This window comes from Melitaea cinxia, chromosome 19 (genome assembly GCF_905220565.1).
Source record: "Melitaea cinxia chromosome 19, ilMelCinx1.1, whole genome shotgun sequence".
NCBI classification, from domain to species: domain Eukaryota; kingdom Metazoa; phylum Arthropoda; class Insecta; order Lepidoptera; family Nymphalidae; genus Melitaea; species Melitaea cinxia.
In genome coordinates, this window is record NC_059412.1 from 582,176 (window position 1) to 602,075 (window position 19,900).

Below are 19,900 nucleotides of genomic sequence, written 5' to 3' on the forward strand. Positions count from 1 at the left end.
TAACATTGAAATTTCTAACTACACATGCGGTTAACAAATAACAAAAGATCGTTGTTTTTATTCGATTTGTAATGCTTAAAAATAAAAATAAGTTTTATATTTAATCCTACAATGACGCGCCTTTGTCTGCTAACGTGTATCGAAAGAGTTCATTGTTATCGGCAGTTCATTAACTTTACAATTTTTACTTTACAGGTAAGTCAGAGGCTGTTAAAGAAATCATCGAGAAAAGTCATAGAACGTCTCATTTTTGCAATAAAAGTACCAGGAATACATATACGTAAGCAGTTGCATGTTCAGATTTTCGCAAGAGCGCTCACCCCGTGCACATCGAAGCTAGGGGGCGAGGGTTCGCCGAAGTGTGCCGTAATGGCTACGTGATTGAATTGCCGCATCTTCACCGCTTCACCGCCCTCAGTATTGGGTTAATTTACCTGACAAGGATATTCCAGCAAATTTTTCGATTATATATCCCCCCTACTAGTTATCGGCTGTTTCGCAAAAGATGATTTAGGTATTTGTTGATTATTCTACTTAAATAATCATCCAAATAAAAATTTATACTCAAGTACCAACAGATATAATAAAAACCTATAATTTTATCATTTAAAAAAAATAAAATAGGTATATTTTGTTTCTTATCATCAAAATATAAAATTCAGATAATAGGTACGACATAGACTCCACGTTAAAATGTTTGAAATGTTATATACACACTAGCTTCTACGCGCGACTTCGTCCGCGTGGAACAGAGGCGCGCGCAATACTTGATCATTATTTTGCTGCGATGTTATTTTAAAACTGCGATATCTCCTGAGATCCTCATTAAAATCGAATTATGTAAAAGGCTATTTTGTTTTAAATTAAATACTTGTAATGAATAACGTATATATTTAGATATCATGTTTATAAAAATATCTTCGCAAATTTTGAATTGTTTTGAAACATTCTTCATTGGTGCTCTGCTCCTTTTGGTCTTAGCGTGGTAATATATAGCCTATAACCTTCCTTGATAAATGAGCTAACACTAAAAGAATTTTCCAAATCGGACCAGTAGTTTCTGAGATTAGCGCGTTCAAACAAACAAACAAACTCTTCAGCTTTATAATATTAGTATAGATATGGTTTTTCTGACTCAAAAAAAAGGGTGGACATTCTTTCATACGGTACGGTTTGACAATGAACATACATTGTTAGAATTCATCTCGTTTGTGTGTTCGAGGGAGTACAATTTAATAATTATTATTAAATGTGTGTTATTATTAAGTTAAATTATTTTCGAAAAAATATAAATAAAATATTTACAGAAATATAAATTTTTTGTAAAAAAAGTTTGTTTGTTATAAGGCATTTAAAATGTTTCCAAGAGTCGCTTTTTTTGACATGCCTACAACGACCACAATTTCCTTTGTTGTCTTCCTAACCTTTTGAACAATACTTTAATTACAGATGCAATTAAAAAGATCGTTTTGTTCCTACCTTTTAGCGGAATTAAGCGAAAAAACACTCCGATACAACACAAAGGTAACGTTGTAATGCGAATGAATGCCCGGAACACTTTTAGACCGGGAGGCATTTAAACTCATTCCTTATTAAAATATAAATAATTGTATTCGATCTCAAGCAACAATAACATTGACTTGTAGGAATATATAGCTTGTGGGATAAATAAAATATTCAATTCACTTGTTATCTCGTATATTAACTCCACCACAAGATATAAACAATAAAGATGGAAGAAGAGAGAGCCACTAACACAAATACAGTGTACAGTATACAATATATAAAAAAAGGCGAAAACGAAACAATACAATTATCTAAAACATTTTTTTTAGTTGCTTAAGAATGACATAAACATCTTGTTACCATGGTTACGTATGTTACGTATACACAGTATATATATAAGAAAAACTAAAGGTATATGCCCACAGACGAATAATATGAGAAGATATCATTAACATTGTAGAAGGCAATTAAATACGCATCATTATGGATAAGTCAAAAACTACTCGTCAGCCCACGCTCAAGTTTAAATTGGACCACAAGACAAACACGGGCTTTAGAAAAAGTGTGTGTACTTATGTACGCACGTAAGAAGTTATACTTCATTATAACTTTAGGATGTCGGGGTGACGGTGTACGCGTGCATCGAAAAAATTTACTCTCTATACTTTTTCCCTAACGCGAGAAAAGAATTTTAACTTCAATAAAAGAATCATTAATATCGGTACACCCAGTAAAAGGGGTGTGTGTGTGTGTGTGTGTGTGTGTGTGTGTGTGTGTGTGTGTGTGTGTGTGTGTGTGTCAACACGCGACTGGGGTTTTCTCCTTAAGAACGACTGCCGTAATGTTTAAAAATTAAAATGTTCTATTAAATGAATAATAATTATTATAATTAATTAAAACAGTAAAACTAAAATCATACTGGTATACTATTCATACTAGCTGACCTAGCAAACGATGTTTTGCTATATATATTATTAGCCCCCTTAATCCCCGCCCCCTCCCTTGTATCTTAGGGGTATGAAAAATAGATGATGACCGATTTTCAGACCTACCCGATATGTACACAAAATTTAATAAAAATCGGTCCAGCCATTTCGGAGGAGCTGGGTAACAAACACCGCGACACGAGAATTTTATATATTAGATCTTGCTATAGCTAAAAGTGCTGTCCAGCATCACTCACGGCGTCACTGCGTTTTCGTTGTCTTAAGCTATTTTGCCCCACATATTTTTTTTACTATACCGTGCTCCTTATATCGTTTTTTTTTAAAGAGTGAACTTCAAAATAAATATACAGTCGAATTGAAAACACTCTCCTTATTTTAAGTCGTACAAACATTAACATAAGAAACCCCTCGTATATTGTCCAAAATAATTTGACACTAGGCATATGTATGGAAATTTTAAAAGTAATACTTACTATTAATAAAGTTTTACTTACTCTACATTTAATCATAATATGGCCTGGTCTTAAACATTCCGGGCAAATCTAATACGAGTACATTTTATTCAATAAATGCTTACAGTTTTTAAGTCCAGAATGAAAATTGTTGTTCGTGACCATGTTATATCAAATTAATTAACTACACAAACTTATATTTACATTCACGTCATAAATTTCATTATTGTTTTAACCCCTAATAATACTGAAAATGTTTTATATCTAAAAGCAGTAAGTTAAACTGTCAGTAGTAAATGTGATAATTACCTACATTTCGTGGAACGTTGACACATTTATATTCATTTCGGCGAAGCGGTTCTGAATTTTATTAACATTATGCTTTTACGTCATTAGAGTTGTAATGCGTTACTTTCGTGGCTGTTACCTTCGCTTTGATTTATACTTCTGTTTGCCTCTCACACAAAATTACGTTCATAATGGTATTCATTTTTCTCAATAATATTGTTTCTTCAAAGCATTGAAAATGGTAAAACCTTAAATCACATGTCATTGTGTATTCGTGCAAATATCGGTAGATGTTCTTTATTGAACGAACCGGTGTTTACCGTAAGATGAGTGAAGAGTTCTAGCTACATCTTTTCTGATTCTTTCACAATAACAAATTACGACGTACGAACGCGTATTACATATTGTGTTGCGTGTTGCTGCATTTCTATCATTAGTTTTAAAAGGAGCTGTTATGCTTGCAGTTGCATTAAATTCATTGTGGGCTCGACTGCGAGCTATTTCAACTTCACTACTCATTCACTCACGATCCCGAGTCATGTCTTGTAAAGAAACTCTCATTCTTTACACACAGCTGTTTATTAAACGTATCTGTTGATGCCACATTTATGTTCGTTTCCCACAGTTTTTTCACTTTGTTACTTTTCTCCTCTCGTGTCCGTCTGCATATTTTTTCCGCTTTTCTTTTTTGTTTTCACTTGACGGAACTAATCTGTTTCACTCCGATGTTTCTTTCAAAAGACTAGTGAGTTCTTTTCAAAACTAATGGGTTGGCGTGTTAAATGTTTTAAAATTAAAATTCTTTCCTAACTTGTTATTTATTTATTTATTTATTTTATTTATTTTATTTTCTTACATCTAATATTACAAGCATAACCCAATTCATTAGACATAGTAAAGGAGACAAAAAGCAAAAGGAAAAAAAATGTTAAACTACAATTAAAAAAGAATTAGCTAACTTGAACATAATACTAAAAACAAAACAATGTAACATTAATAAATATAAAAACATTAAATTCATTTCTCATAACATATTATATACAAAGTAACTTTTGCGAATTCACTCCTGAACTTTGGGCAACACATTGAGTCCAAAGCAAAAACTGCAGCAAAAAAACTAGGTATTCTCTCTAAGGTCAGGCGATACTTCACTCCAGAACAGCTGCTTCAACTATATCAAGCACAAGTTCGGTCTTGTATGGAGTATTGCTGCCATCTTTGGTATGGATCCGCCAAATACCAACTGGCAACTTTGGACTCGGTGGAAAAACGAGCTAAGAGACTCATAGGTGACCCTACTCTGTCAGATACCAAGTTGCAGAGTCTCGATCATCGGCGTAGGGTAGCTCGTCTGTCGGTGTTCTACAGAATATATTTCGGTGAGTGTGCGAAGGAATTGCACGATCTAATTCCCCCAACAACCTTCGATCGCTGGCGCGGTCGATCGTTCCATCCTTATGTCATCGATATGCCACCTACGCGCACAAAACGCTTCGGCACTACTTTCTTGATGCGCACAGCTAAGGAATGGAACTCTTTGCCCGCGTCTGTGTTTCCCGAACGATACAATTTGGGTACCTTCAAGGCCAGAGTGAATAGGCTGTTATTAGGCAGGTATGCTCCACCTTCGACCGCATCGTCACTTAACATCAGGTGAGATTGTGGTCAAATGCCTGCCTATTTGACATAAAAAAAACTCCACAAACAAGAAAAAAAGGTCTAGTGTGTCAGCCACCAAGTTCAGTGTTCTGACTGAACGAGCAAGGGGGCCGTTGCGCACTAGCTCGGTTCTGCCGTGGGGTACTGTAAATAAGCTCGGTCGCCGCCTTCGTTGTAGATACCTATCGGGTACGCTCAAACCTATCCACTGCAGTACCCCTGGGTTATTGAACACACCGCGGAATAATTTTAAAATATAAGTTGCCAGAGCCAGCTCTCTCCTAGTCTCCAACTTTTTGTATCCAATCATGCCCAATACAAACAATGCTGGATACATCAAGGGATACAAGGGATACACGCCATAAAGCTTATGGTAAAGAAACCTGGTGAATTTATTTTGAATACGTTCCAGCATGAGACTGTATTTGACTTCATGTGGAGACCGTACTACCGCATTACACTCAAGCTGACTTCTTATTAGGGCATCATACAGTAAAGAGATTGCTTTGATGTTAGTGAATCCTTTAACTTTGCGAATAACAAACCCTAATCGTTTGAACGCTCCTTTGCATATATTTACGATATGCTCGCGGAATGTTAATTTGGCATCAAACTGAACACCAAGATGGCGGACCGATTTCTCTCTTTTGATAAAGTGCCATCCACCTTGTAGTCGAAATAGAGTGGTTTCTGCGATCTGCTAAATGTTACTATGGAACATTTATCGACATTAAATTGTAACTCGTTTCTTTTACTCCACTCCAGGACGCGGTTGATATCCTGCTGAAGGCGCTGGCAGTCATCTTTCCCCTTAATTGCTAGAAGCAGCTTTAGGTCGCGAAAAGTAAACATTTGGCTTCGCTTACGATTTCGGGTAGATCGTTAATCATTATTATAAATTTTAACGGTCCTAAATTACTGCCTTGGCTCACTCCCGACCTAACGAAATAAGGCTCAGAACGGTAACCCATGTACTCAACATATTGTTTTCTGTCTTTCATGTAATTGGCGAACAATTGAAGCAGCTTAGGTGTACAGCCAATTTTAGCCATCTTTGACAGCAAAATGTCGTTATCAACTAGGTCAAAAGCTTTACGAAAATCAAAGTAGGTCGCATCTACCTGTAACCCTGCATCAACGTGAGGAACCAAGTACTTCAGGGCATTTAAAAGGTTACTGGTAGTGTTTCGTGCAGGTCGAAAGCCATGCTGAGCATCGCACAGATACGAAGCTACCTGTTCCTTTATACTTCGCTGAATGACTGTTTCGAACACCTTCGCCGGTCTAGACAGTATTGCCACAGGTCTAAAGGACTCAATAGTCGTTCCTTCACCTTTTTTAGGTATTGGAACGACACGTGTAACCTTCCAACGTTCTGGGAAATATGTTTGTTTGAACTGTGTTTTTTTTTTCTTTTTGTAAAACAATTAAACCAACTGACATTAATAAATTGGTGTAACACTTTTATGCGGTAGCTTAGAGAAGATTTTTATTTTTATTTAGCTATCTAGAAAGAACTATATATTTAAGTTATGATTAAAACATTAAAACAGTATTATTTACTATTATTAGAAATCTACTCTACTTTGACTATTTTCATAATAATAATATTCTTTATTGCACATTTTTTATAATAATAATATTCTTTATTGCACACCAGTATAAGATACAAACAAAAGTAGTACAATTAGAGGAAGATGTACAAAGGCTGTGTTATCGCTAGAAAAGCGATTTCTTTCAGACAACCTTTGGTTATAGGACAGGGCATAGACAAGCTCTTTAAGTAATTTACTAGCTTTTTTTTTTTTTGTTAATATAGACTATGCTAGATTGGTATTTTTATTTGAAACTTATAATAAAATAAAATAAAATATAAGTAAATACATAAATCTAATTCCGCGTCGGTAGGCCGCAACGGACCGTGTAAACTCAGCCGTGTGTCTCGTTCATAAACCATTACATGCCCGCTGCTGTTGGCCACATGCAGTGTTTGATCAAGGCAAGGCAATCGTATATTTTAATTATAAACTTGACGTCAACCGTGCTTCACAGTAATCTGTATTAAATGCGACCTATTCTGTGCCTAATAACAATACTTTTAGATATAAATACTTTTAGATAATGTCAGATATGTATCTGAGTCAGAATATGTAGTTTGTGGGGAAAATAAAAACAGCGCCACTGTTCCAATAGTTTTTTTTTAAATGAGTGTATCGTAGGAAACGAAAGTTATCTGTAAGTCAGTGATGTTGTTTCAAAAATCCATGATATTAAGTATTATATACATTATAATTGAAGTTGCAAAATATACACCATTAAAAATTAAATATTTGGAAGTACTTTTTTCAATCGTCTTATTAAATATCAAAACCCTGTAACAATCATTGAAGTCATTTGTGTCACATTTACATGTAATACAATAATTGTATTTGCTTACAAAAAAACCGACTTTAATTACATCAACCAGTAAAACAACGTAGGTAAACGCAAAAATAGTCAAGTAAATACGCACTATTAGAAATAACTCAAAAAGTACCCCTCAGGGACCGGACCACATATCAAGCACCGCCTTTCGATTACAAAAGAATTATATTATTTTCTGATGTTGACGCGAATTTCACTCACTGTAATGAAATTACTTTTTCGGATTTTATCGCGGTTTTAAGTTTTTTAGATGTCCAACGTTTCGGATACTTTACAGCAGTCATGATTACGGGAGGATTGATGGTTTAATAAACCGCAATAAAATTCGAAAAATTTGTTTCATTATTAAAAAAAAATCTGTTTTCGCAGTAAAAAGTTATGAGGTAACAAATAAAAAATAATACAGTCGAACTGAGAACCTCTTTTTTTTTCTGAAGTCGGTTGAAATATGTGCTATTTTTCCAATATTGAGAAACACATATTTGTTAGTATGAGATGAACATAAAGATGTTTACAATAACACCGAACAAGGAGCGTCGTACTGGCTCGTAAAATGTTTTCATTATAATTGTATTCAAGATGCTTGTCACATTCTCTGTAAAAGTATCCCGTTGCCTTCTCTGTACAAGAATTATATTAATCTGTACCATGCTCACGCAATTAATGTAAATTAATAATTTTTGTGTGTATTTAATTTCAACAAGCTTTAAAAATGAACACATTCCTGAATCTTAATTACGTCGAAAGCTCTGTCGTTAAATGGAGCAAAATATGCAAAACGTTAATTTAAACGTGAAGGTTCGTGAGATAGAATGACTAATTGCTTGGTGTGTGATTTACGTGCTGTTAGCGGTGACTCGGTTCACTATAAGCTCGTATAAACATTAATTTTAATGATTTTAAGTTAACTCTACTTCTGATTAATGATTATAATTGTCATCTACTTCACTTTTTTTTGTTAACGTCTTGAAATGTAATTTAGGCTATTTATATTAATGAATATTATTTAAATTACTTTAATGAAATTCCTACTACGCTGTTTTATTCTAGAAGAAGTCACGGTAAGGGTTACATTTGGCCTGGCATCGACTTCAAACTAATCAGTAGGTAGTACACACAAATAATAGTATCTTATTAAAGCTAGTAGGTTTGCAACAGAACACGTATTTCGAATTAAATCTTTATTAAGTTATTTATTGCTTTTAATTTTTGGAAGTCGGTTTTTTTATTGTATTTTTTTTTTGTTATCAGCTTCTACTGTTAATCATCAATTTTTACACCTTTTCCAATATCGCAAATTTTCTTAGCAAAATCACAGTCTTAGATTTACGATTATCGTCACTATTAGCTTTCAAAGCACTTCACGTGTACGTATCGATTGGAAAACTTTATATGGGTTAGTTTTATCACATGCTTTATACCTCTTAACGGATTTAAGTTTTATGTATAATCTGTATCTCTACATAATCCCGGTTGACAAGGGTCTGGGGACTTTTAAAAATAATAACGGCGTTGCCATGTCGTATGAATAAAATGGTAGTAGTATATACATATGTGTAACATAATATAATATTTATTTATGTGAATACTATAAGCCACATAATAAATTTAATTTTTCGATACTTTGCCTATAAAAATACTCCGTCTTATATATTATTGAAGTTCAATTATACCTTCAGTTATATTGAAAAATGAGAACATAGGAGTAGCAACAAGTGTATTTATTTAATATATTAAATTAAATGTTGCTTTCTATTTTGTATGATATTGTTCAATATTAAATATTGTAACTGGCTTTGAAGGGTTTGTTCGAGTATGTGAAATAAAGGATAATTTGATGTGTCAGCGCTTAAATTTGTTCTTGGATAATATTTTGTCAAATCCTTTAGGAAAGTATTACGTACTAGTCGATCAATGTAGTTTTTTTCTGTTTAGAAGTTAATGGTCACGGCTTTGCATACAAGTCATTGTGTTGTTTTTAATTAAACGAGATTTATAACAAATTATTTAAAATAAAAAAAAATCAAATTATCTTATAACATACGCACACGGTCGTCTTATCCTATGGTAACCGAGTTAATGCTGTTAATGTTACAGGTAATAACTGAATATTCTAATATTGTATATATATATATATATATTTACCTAGAAATAAAACATATATAAATACAAATATTACACCTAAACTTAGTCGGGAATCAAAAGCGCAACTCGCGGAGCAGAAAAAAAGGCTACTATAAACTGCGCCAACGGGCTAGACATATTATCATCATTTTCATATCATCATTTTTAGCACTTGATTTTATATCCAAAATTTCAGTCTCGGTATTTTACTGTCATAGTTAATATTATATGTGTAACTCCATACTGTGCCTGTTCAAATGCAATAATTACAGCAATAATTATCGGGGAAATATTGCATGATATGTATAGTAATCGATGAAGTTTTCAAGCTCATTATAAAGTTACCGAAACTCGGTGCGGCTGAGCCCGCCCGTACACGTGTGTCCGTGTTACACAACACCCGCATACATTTAACGAGGCGTTATTCAACTCGACAATCAAAACTATTTTATTACTTCTCGTAAATTATCCGCCCGAGCCTTTCCCTAATTATAACTTGGGAGTCTGGACGTAGCCGAAAGATCGATCATCTTAAAGTGTATTAATACTAGTAAAAGTTAATTCAAGTTACGGTAGAATACCTAATTCCCTCGATACTAATCAGTAGGAGGAGCCAAGTTGTCGATGTGCTCGCTCTCTACATAACATGTAACATTAGCCCTCTGCCTCACAATGTCGTAATTAGAAATGTTCGACATATTTGTTTAGTTTGACGAGAATAATTCCCTGTTATAATTGCTAATTAAACTAACCTGTTAATAAAGTTGAACTCCAGGTTAATGCGTGATTATAATTAGGTTTCAATAATTACGTATATTGCGGTTTGTTGCTTAACATAATTATGGTTTATAATTGAAGCCAGTCAAGTTCCGAAATGCTTTATCGATGATTTAAAAACTTAAAATCGTTCGTTAATCGTTTCCATGTACGGCAGGGCGTCGAAAACAGATTTCCATTTCGTAATACGATGTTGTTTTAAACTAAAATACGACTGATAAGCCTTGTATAAAACGTATTTTTTAATTTTATTTTAATCGAAACTGGTATATTAGAGGTATAATAAAAACAATTTAATATTTCATATGAAATATTAACACATGTTGATATTGATATTGCGAAACTATTTTTAATACGATCGTTACTGTATCGTACTGCTATAGTATCATGTTATTTAATTAAATAACATGATGCTATAGCTGCATCATTATGTAGAATGATTCGAATAACAGTCATTTTGTATCTCGTACCAAACAAAAACCTAATATCTCTCTGTATACATTTCGTTGAAAAACGCTTGTTGATGATGAGTAGGTCTAGCCTCAAGTTTTCTTACCATCAGATAAACTTATCAATAAGAATAAACCAAACTTAATAAAAAAGTTAAGTGAGTTAAGAGAAAAATGCATAAAAAGTTAAATTTTCATTGCAAATATTACCACTATGATTTATGATAGATTTTATGAATTTATGCAGAAGCCAATTTAACAAAATCGCACCTGCAATCTACGTGTGTAACGGTGTAAATAAATTTCGGTTGGTACGGGATCGAAATTCGATTCCCGCCCGAGTCGACGAATCCGACCCCTTACGGAAACCTCGCGTGTACACAGCGATGCGATGCGCGGGACAATGTAATCAAATCTAGCGGGCAATATTCCGTCGCACTCTTCAGCGATCGCTGTCGACGATTGGCTCACACGATCGACTGAGCACGAGCTCTTCTGTTTGCGATCCTTAGGGTTACCCTCGCAAATTGTCCTAAATGAAATGATCTGAGATATGAAATGTGTAATATGGAGGATAACCCGATGATATGTTAGTATCCATTGATTCGACGATTTAAAATTAAATCGATTTTAAGTTTTCAAGTAACTGTTACTAAATTATATAGTTTTGTACATTATTCTGTTCTTAAAGATTAGTGCATCATCTGAAATAAGCCATGTATGTATATACCTTCATTAACAGATAGATACAACGTTCATCATAATAGATAGATTGATAGAGAAGATAAGCGTCGTTTTCAACATGTCTCCAGCTACACGTATTGACATCGATCCTCGACCGAGTCGACTGGCATACAAACGTAATGAATTATTATTATTCTATTTTCGTACGACGCGCGTCTGACGCACGACTGCTGATTTTCCAAGTCTTTCATTGGGTTTAATCATATTAAAATTAGATCCATACCAAAATTATATTCAATTGATATGTTTAAGTGAGCGGTAAATATAATTTAAGCAAATGTTATTTACCTTATATACTTATATAACCTTAGTAAACAAACTCACCTTGGTTAAATTTAACTCTAAAACTTCTTTTAACGAGTTTTGAACACATTATTCACATTACAAAATGTTAGTTAACTTTGTAACTATCAGGCAACTATGAACATAAAGCAGTATATTAACTTTTTAAGTATATATATCTGCACTCACAAACATTGTTGTCCAAAACCCCTGATTCCAGTTGCTCATAAACTAAGCATATTTTCCTAGAGGGCAGTTTACTTAGGATGGGAATGCTAAATGAAGTCAAAGTTCCCCCAGAACAAAAACAATGATTCGATTAGTATGAGAGGCCAGTAGACCACTACAGATGAGATGATAAACAGGCCCGAAGTAAATTGATTACTATGTTAATTGTTAACTTGATGAAAACAATTTTTTCGTGTCGTCTCAGAATTAAGGACGTTTTGAGAATTTATTAGTCTTCTGTGAAAATTTTACAGAAACAAAATAGAACAGTTTTTTACTTACGTTTTAGTCGGAAAAGTCTTATTGTTATGTATTTATGTTACTTTTATTGATAATTTAATTAATGTACTTGAATTCTTTTTAAAATTATATAAGTACTTTTTTCGACGGGTTTTTCGTAATTTTCTGCAAGTTTCTTTTTGTACATTATTTACTAGATATTATTACAACTAGAAAACTTAACAGTTTTTAAAAGTTTGACTAGTTTTGAGTCGTTTGATATCTTTTGACAGTACATACAAAGACTTGTGATTCTATCAGAATGAACTTGATGCTCTCCTGTCTCGGTTTACAAATATCGAAGATGGCAAACCTACTCGAAATAACCAGAATGTACGTTGGTGCGCGCGATCGCAAAGTTCTTCAAGTATCAGTCGCAACATAGACGAGCTGCCGTTTCAACACATTGTTCGCAGAGTTATTTGATGTCATAAACTTGCTTCTACCCTGATGTATTGAGATTAGCTCGCGATCTCGAACTTTCTTTAACTATCGCGTCTATTTTCAAACTATTAGGATTATTCCGTTTACACTTATCCAGTTTGCGAGAATTTGTCTTGTTAAAAGTTTTAAATTTACAGACAAGTGATAGTTGGTGTAGCATTCGTATTGTACTGAGATAAACAGAGTGGGAGTTTAGAGAACTCAATTTAATTACTATTTATAATTATGTTTTTATATCAAGAATTTTTACATTATTTATTTAATAATATTGTTTAGTTATTATTAATATACAAAACGTTTTGATTTATAGATAATTTTCTTTTATTCGAACAGCAATCGCCCAATTATAATACTATTATACTAGGTTTTATTACCTAGGTATTATAACCAAGCAACCAACTGTAAGTTAATTAAAAATCTTTTTTTCTGTGTCTAGAAATAATGATTCATTCAATATAATTATATGATTTTTAAACGATTTCAAAAAAGGAGTACGTTTTCAATTCGGCTGTGTTTTTCATATGTGTGTACTTCATAGCTTTTTACTGGGTGGACCGATTTCAATGATTCTTTATTTAATAGAAAGATGGTGCTTGACATGTGGTCCCATTTAAATTTGACCGAAATCTGATGAGTACTTTTTGAGTTATCTTTAATAATGTGTGTGTGTTTAATATGTGTGTGTGGTCGATGTGATTGAAATAGATTTTAATTTTCGCTTGCAACAATGACAAAAAGAAATTATATATACATAAGTTTTTAGCAATATTTTTGTATCTAGAACACAAATTATTATATAAGGTATCTAAATTTTTAAAAATAACAAAAACGTGAATTATCTTTTGGACCACGTTTCAGCCGCGTTAAATCAAGTGAATATTTACGAATCAATAAGTACTTTTGTTATTTTTTTTTATTGTATTTTTCTATTTATATATAATATAGCCACCTCCGTGGGTGTCGTAAGAGGCGACTAAGGGATAACACAGCTCCACTACCACCTTGGAACTTAAAAAGCCGACCGATGGCGGCATAACCATCCACACACAAAGCCAGCCCCGCGGTCACCAAGCCGCCTACCCAGCGTATATCTATAGTATTCCTTAGTCTACCCTTTTCTTATTTCTTTTTTTTCTTAGTCTACCCTTTTTTTACGTGGGGAAAAACTATCATGGATAGCCTCCGGCGCGGAGGCGCCAGAGGGTTATGGTAGGCCCGGACGTGAGGGTGGCCTCGCTCACAATAAGGCCGTCCCTCAGACATGTGAGGTCATGTCTTTCCAGCCGGCCGAAGTCCTCCGACTATCGGCCGGAGACCCCACTATTACGAGGGGGAAAAGAGGTGGACAAACCGTCTCCTCTTTGCCCCCCCTACCTCTGCGCCGGAGTGGGTCAGCGGAGACGTCATTCTCCCTGGCCCGCTCCACGGCCTCTTTCTGCCTCATTACCTCTTCGCAGAAGGAGACCGCTGCCTGCCCACGATCTCTCACTATCGAGCGGCGTAAAAGCCATGCTCCGAGGAACGCCGAAATATCGCGCTGCTGCGAGTCCCACGCGACGCACACCTCCAGCGTGTGGAGCGCCTTATCCTCTGGCGCCCTACAATAGTGGTAGGCTGGAATCGCCTCGATTTGGTGCAGGTACTTACCGAAGCACCCGCGACCGGAAAAAACCTGCACCAAAATTTTTAGTCTACCCTGAATTAGCTAAACGTAACTAAATTAATCGGAACACACTAGCTTAAAATTACGAGTAGGTACTGCGATTAATTAATATTGACTGTGAATACGTTCTATTATTGAAAACGATATCATAAGGTAGGGTCGGGAGGAAACCAAACTATAACCGCACTTGATACACCATAACATTGGGATGTAGTTTGTTAACTGCGCCTCGCGATAAGCTCTCGTATTATTCAATATTACAGGAGGCGACCCTGGATTAAACCGCCGTAATGATTAGTTAGACGCCATTTCTCAGTATTATACTATTTTCAAGGCTTAACGTTTCCATTTAAATTATTAATAATTTTATTTGGCCCCTCATTAATTAAAATCATTGTTGCTGCTATTGTTTTTTTGTCCCTAAAAATGCGAGCTCATTGTCCTGGGGCGACGGAAGAAAAATGTTAGATGAAGGACATTAAGTATCATTGTCTAATAAAACATATTCGTTAATTATATATTTTAGGTTTTCGTTTTGAAAGTAATGTATTTATTCTTAATGTCCCACTCATAAGCAGACATCACTTTGACGAATAATTAAAAAAAAATCCATTTCTTATTAGTACAAAATCGGTGGTATTAGGTACTGTAAATCTAAAATTATTACTGTTTGATATCAATTCGCCAATCTTCTCGGGCCATTCCCAGCCTAATTATTAGGCATTTTAATTAAAGCCGTATTTTTTCGTATTCAGACTGATATTTATTTTCGAATAAATTCATATTAAATGATATTGTAACTTGTTTCGTGTAACTAAAATATAATGTATTCGTAATTATGCCCAAAACATAATATATTTAAAAAGTGGTGAATTATGTTTATAAATGAACTGACTTTGCTTTTTATTTTAATCCGAGTCGGTTACAAGTTACATTTGTTACTTGACCTCCGGGCAATCCTTTAGGGCAAGCCAGTAATCCTTGAAACTGAAACTATTTCTCTACCATGAGTGCTCACACAAGGATTTCGACCCTACCCTAACGGCATTGTAAGCCCATAGTTAAAAACTTATCAAAGTCTCTTGCGTGTTTCTGCTGCCCTGGTATTTCCGAGAAATATTTTAAAAAGTTTTTAGCTCTTCCAAAAGTTAAAAAAAAAACAATGTTAAAATAAATATTATTTATTTTGTGTTCGTTTACTTTTATTTAATACTAGCTGACCCGGCGAACTTCGTATCGCCTAACACAAACTTTATCGTATGGTATTAAAGTTCAAATTGACTTTTAAGTATTATCACAAATCTTTTGTATGGGAGTATAGAAAAGTGTTGTTTTTAGACTTTTTCAGGAAATTTAATTTTTTTTTTTTTTGAATTTTTCTCTCCGTAAGAACCATCCTCGTACTTCAAGGAATATTTTAAAAAAAGAATTAGCCAAATCGGTCCAACCGTTCTCGAGTTTTGCGCTTAGCAACACATTCAGCGACTTATTTTTATATTATAGATTAAAATCTTAAATTTTGGTATAAACATTAAAACGTAGCTTTGATTTTGTGTTAAATAATGAAATGCCCAAGAAAAGCAACGACAATTATTGCACATGCACATCTCTATCTCCTTCTTCTATACTAATAAATGGAGAGCCAATTTTTTTGTTCGGCTATACTGCGAAAACTACACAATATACAATCGATCGAAATGATACTTATAACATGCAGCGTGTTTAGGATAAGGTTTAAAGCACATGATATTTTAGTGATTACTTATCGTGTAAAAAAAATATGAACGGACAGAGGTCGCTAGTATGTATATAAATGAGATGGATTTATTGTATTTAAGTAAGAGTGATTCATATTGCAATAAAATAACTTATTGTTGTTTATAAATCTACTGATTTGTTTTCTTAGATTGTTATAATAATAAAATCTTGATAATATTAATATATCAACTCTTTATTACAGTTCATAAAAGATTTATGTGCGCCATAAAGAGTCGCTTGGATATTACTAACGCTATACTCGTATATATTAAAATGAATACAAGTTATTGAACAATATCTATATTAGATAAAGTCTTCTAACATTGTTTCTCTATGAAACAAAAGTCCTCTGATTCGAAAGTAAAATCTAACAATAATAACATCGTTATATTGTTTTACTAGCTGTGCCCGCGACTTCGTCCGCGTTGAATATTATAATAAAAAAGTTATTGTTCAGTTCGCCGAGTTATAAAATAAACAAATTTGTAAAATAAAAGTAGTAAAGTAGTAAGTTACTCCTTGCTACATCAGGTATCTGCCAGTGAATGTCCTGTCAAAATCGGTCCAGCCGTTTCAGAGATTAGCTGGAACAAACAGACAGACAGACAAAAATTAGTAAAGCAGTAAAAAATCAGTAAAAAATGTTATTTTGGTATATGTGTCGTTTGTACATCCATTTAGTAAAAAGCGGTTATTTTAATATTACAAACAGAAATTCCAATTTTATTTATTTGTATAGATAATAGTAATATCACCTGTCAATTTATAAAGTATTAATTATTCATCCATGCGATTGGTAATGGCTTTCAATAGTTCTAAAAATAACACAAATCATTTCGCCAATGTCACATCGAGGGTACTTGAAGGAAATTTATCGGTGCAAATTTGAATAGTAATTTAAGCGCATTTTAACCAAGTAATTTCTATTTTTCATAGACAACGGAGTACATGAAAAACGTACTTCATTCATTAAAAAGTAAACCTACAAGTGCGTATAGTGTGTATAGTCTACATTAGTATTAGAATCAATAAGAAAAAAAATTATAAGGAAATTCAATACGCTTTACGGTGTTTGCAGCGATACATTTCGTTATCAGCGAGTGATACGATTTCCCATACAAGTCTCTCTAGGAATTATCAGTAAGCCCCTTGGACCGTTCCGCCGTTATCGGAACGGACCAGACCTCGTTTGATCTAGTCAGGATCGGGTTCACTGGCTCGTGAAATGAACCTGTCTATGTGTAGGTAGACGGTCGCAAAGCACGTGCGTGCGATTGTATTGACACCATTCGGTCATAATGTGGTGTACTCAAATCATTTTGTAGTCAACGTTCTGAATACTGTACGCCGCCAATTTTTAAAAAGAAATTCAAGAAAAATCGTGGTCATGTTTGAAAAATATTTTAAAATATTACCACATTTTTTATTTATTTAATTCATATTTCATTTTTTTTTTATTTAATTTCATTAGTGTAAATATAGCTCGATCTAACAGAAGATCATAGCTGAATAATACTGCTTTCAAGCAGCGTCTTCTTTCTGTGGTAAGTAAGATGAGATAACCAGAGCCCCTGGGGGGATTGGGGGCTGGCGTCTATAAGCTACACCTAGCCCAGGTGAGCCGTACGCTTGTTTGCCGACCTAGTTGTATAAAAGAAACATCCTGATATATTTCTATAAGACAATTGAAATTCATAAAAACGTTTTTATTCTATATATAATTTCCTTTTCAGACTGAAATAAAGCATGAAATGTAATTTGAACCATTATAATCTTACGAGTATATACTCTGATAATACTTAAAATTGTACGGACGGAGGAGTATGAAATTTCGCACGCTTATAGTTTATATTGAGGAGTGCGATTTCATATATTTTTTAAATTATGCATAAAAAATAAATTGAATCAATAAAAAGAACATTACACACTAACATGTATTTGACACACTCACGCATACTTATATATGTAGACTCTTTTGTTTATTGTTAAGAGCCATTTCACAATTTTACGCTCTGCAAGTTTAGGTAAATTTGGTCGCATCGCGCGAGTCGTACGAGCCGCGCGATCTTTGTGCTAGTACGTATAGTGTGACAACCAAAAGACCATCGTGATCATTTTCTGATGTATAATAAAAATTATAACTATGGTATAAAATGTTTTTTACATAATTAATTTGTTAAAAATTTCAAGTATGTTATATAACAACAGTCAATAAATTTAAAATAAAATTAAAAACATCAATTTTATGAAACAATTTTTTTAAATTGATTTAGTTTTTTCAGTTTACGAATGAATCTAATATTTACGATATGAATAAAAAAGCATTTAATGACATCGACACCGACAAACATATTAATTAACAAATAACAAGACAAACAGATTGAAATGCCTATTTGTATTGATAGTGTGAGAAAAGAAAATTAAATTATACATTTGTTTACAGAAATTATCATTATATTATTTTACAGTCATTTTCGTAATATGTTTATTTTATTTATATTTTATTATGAAAGTATCAAATGCGTTTTATCCGCTATAACAACAGGCGCTTGGCGCGTGTGAGCGAAAGTGACGGCTGCGCAGAATTTGGCGTGGACCTTACCTCTAACGGCCGAACCCAATATTCAATCTAAAGATAGAGATAGGTAGTTATCATCGACTGCTAATAACTAACTATCTATCCTTTGTCGTTGTCCCAATAATTCGGATAGGGGACTACTATCTCCAGTTAGCTGTAGATAGACCGGCTACCTGAGCTCTTCCTTACATTCCAGTATACGCAGCGTCACAGACGGCCTCAGTTGTGTTACATAGATGTTTTGTAGTATTTAAATTTGTCATACAAATTTTATTCATATTAAAGTAATCTTGTTTTATAAAAATATGGACAAATTAATTTTTACACAGACTTTTTAATTTATAATAAATGATATTATTTTAATATGGAATGCACGGTAAATCTAGTAACGGAACGTTTTAACACGACACGACAAGACGCTACGGGGCCATTACGCTTTATTGAATCGTCGTTTCGTTTGAATTTGTATAATTATACAAATCATTGCAAATTATACAATAATTCACCAAATTGTTTGTTTTATTCACAAGATGAGTAAAGTAAGTATTATTTCAGAAGAAACTTATTATTTTTATTCAATTAATTGTTGCAAAAGAGCAATATCACTTGAACTGCTACTTGTACTTGAGTCTGACATTATTATTCACTCGAAATTAATTTTATTTTAAACAAAGAACATACTTTTGCAATTAATAAATCTTAGTTATCCCCCGAAAACTATAGATCGGATATTGTTGTTACTAAAGATAACCAACGTTACTGACAGATAGAACTCTATTATTATTGGGACGCTTAAACTGTAATTTTCATACGAACTGTTATCTCTGGTAAGCTATCCTCCCTCTTGTCGATAGATAGCTTTGAAGGATAAGATTGCCTATCGTCGACAAGTTTATTGGGTCAGTAAAATGAATGATAGATAGATATTTCTGTCTCTAGTAGGACATAACCAGAGATAGACTGAATATTGGGTTCGGCCGTAAGAGCGCTAGCGCTCGACTGATTTACCGGGCTTGATGCGTGGCAATATATACTATCTTTTTATTATTTAATATAAAATGTATTAAAAATAATTACATCTTTTAATTATTTTTTTTTTTTGTATTCCTTAATGATGTAAGTTTACTTTGATGAAGATAGTTCGTTAAAATTTCTTAGTTTTCTAAGAGAAATATCGCTTTTAAAATTGTACTTATTTGGAAAATATTCGTAACTTTAAATTTTTTTTATCGTTTAATAGAGATACAAATGGAATAAAAATCTATGATAGTGGACAACAAAATTATATTCCACATATT